At 69.4% G+C, this 1,694-nt stretch overlaps 1 protein-coding gene across 1 annotated transcript in view; it reads left to right on the top strand.

Moving 5' to 3' along the window:
• Positions 1 to 794: 794 nt before the first annotated feature.
• ATP2B4 (ATPase plasma membrane Ca2+ transporting 4) overlaps positions 795 to 1,694 on the top strand; it is a 55,451-nt gene continuing 54,551 nt past the window's right edge. The window contains exon 1 of the mRNA XM_041470529.1: positions 795 to 944. The gene's annotated coding sequence lies outside the window, so the exon portion shown is untranslated. The remainder of the gene's footprint in view (positions 945 to 1,694) is intronic.

The raw sequence follows: 1,694 nt of genomic DNA, 5'->3' as shown, positions 1-1,694 counted from the left end.
GAGTGATGGTGGCCCATGAGGGGACAGGGTGGCTCAGACCAGGATCAACCCCAAAACCGCTAAAACCCCCCAAGAAAACCCCAATTTTGCCACAGGTCACAAAGTTCCTTCTGCCTCCGCCACACCTGGAGCGGGGAGAGGGTTGGGCATGAGTGTGCCCTCTCTTTTTGGGGTGCCCACACTGTCCTGGAGGTGTCCCCACACTTTTTGGGGTGCACACCCCACTCTGCCCTGAGGGTGGGGTCTCCACATTGCCCATCGGAGTCCCCAAACTGCTTGGGGGCACCTGGGGATGCCCGTGGGGGTCCCCACATTATTTGGGGTCGCACCCCCTGCTCTGTCCCTGGGGTCCTCCCACTCTTTGGGGTGCAAACATTCTCTTGTCCTGGGGATCCCCAAACTTTCTGGGGGTGCATCCCCCCACCTCTAACCCGGGAGGGTCCCCACATTGCCTGGGGGTGCAAGTACGGGGATGCCGGGGGGGTCCCCAAATGGCCCGGGGGTGTCCTCACCTTCCTGGGGGTGCACCCGCCGCCCTGTCCAATGTGTCCCCACCCTGCCCGGGGGTGTCCCCATATTGCCTGGGGATGTCCCCATTCTTCCCGGGGGTGCGCCCCCCCACTCTGCCCATGGGCTCCTGCCCCAGTTTGGGGTCCTCCCACCCCGCTGTGCCCTTCACCCCGTTCCTTTCCCCGTCCCCCTTAAGCAGCCGTCGGGGCGTGCAGCCACCTTAAGGGAGCCCCTCCCCCGGCGGGCTGGGACGAGCCCTCCCCCTCCCTGCCCGCCGTCCCCTCCCTCGCCGGCCCGGCCCCGCACGGCCCCGCACGGCACGGGGGTTGCCATGACAAGCATTTTCTCCCGTTAGCTCCGGGACCGCTCCCCCTCCATCCCATGGCCAGTCGCGGGGGCTCCGCCGCCAGCCGGGCGCCGTGGGACCGGAGCCGGTGAGTGCGCGGGGGGACCCCGGCAGCGGGGTTCGGCGGTCCCGAAGGGGGTTGAGGTGTTGGGGACACTGTGGGGACGCACGGGAGTGGCGTGGGGCGGCCGCGGAGGGGGGTTTTTGTAGGAGCGGGGGGCGCGGGTGGGTGGGAGCATCGCTGCCCCCGCCGTGCGGGCGGGTGGGGCGCGGGCAGCGGGGATTTCACCGCCCCGCTCCGTCCCGGTGCAGCAGGTGGGATGGGGGGGGGCTCGCTGTGGGTTCCTACATCACGGGGGGATCGGCGTGGGACCCCCCCCCGACCCCAATCGCACGTGGGAGGGGTGGGGTGATGTGGTGAGCGCGGTCCGGCCGCTCTGGGGCGTGGGCGGCTGCGGGGCGTGCAGCCCCCAAACGTCTTGTGGGGGGCAAGTCCGGCAGCCCCCCCCCCCCCCCCCCCCCGGTATTTGGGGTGGGGAGGACGCTCCGGTCGGATCCTACAACTTGTTGCCCGCCCTTGAGGCGGCTGGTGAGGGGCGCGGGGTTCCCGGTCGCGCGTGTTGCTGGATTTTTTGGGAGGCAGCGAGTTGTGGCATTGCGGGGAGGAGGAGGATGAGGATGATGGAGGAAGGAAGAGGCGGGGGAAGGGGAGGGGGGCTTGCGGCAGCCCAAGGACAGAGCGGGGAAGGTGCTGCGTGGGTGGGTTTGGGGTGGTTTTTGCCCACTCGTGGGGCAGCAAAGGGGGCTGCTCCCTGCCTGGAGTGGGGTGACTCGGGTG

This window comes from Pyrgilauda ruficollis, unplaced genomic scaffold, assembly GCF_017590135.1.
Source record: "Pyrgilauda ruficollis isolate IOZ18807 unplaced genomic scaffold, ASM1759013v1 scaffold247, whole genome shotgun sequence".
NCBI lineage: Eukaryota > Metazoa > Chordata > Aves > Passeriformes > Passeridae > Pyrgilauda > Pyrgilauda ruficollis.
Note: the sequence above shows the minus strand (reverse complement) of the source record. Positions and strands in the feature narration are given on the sequence as shown.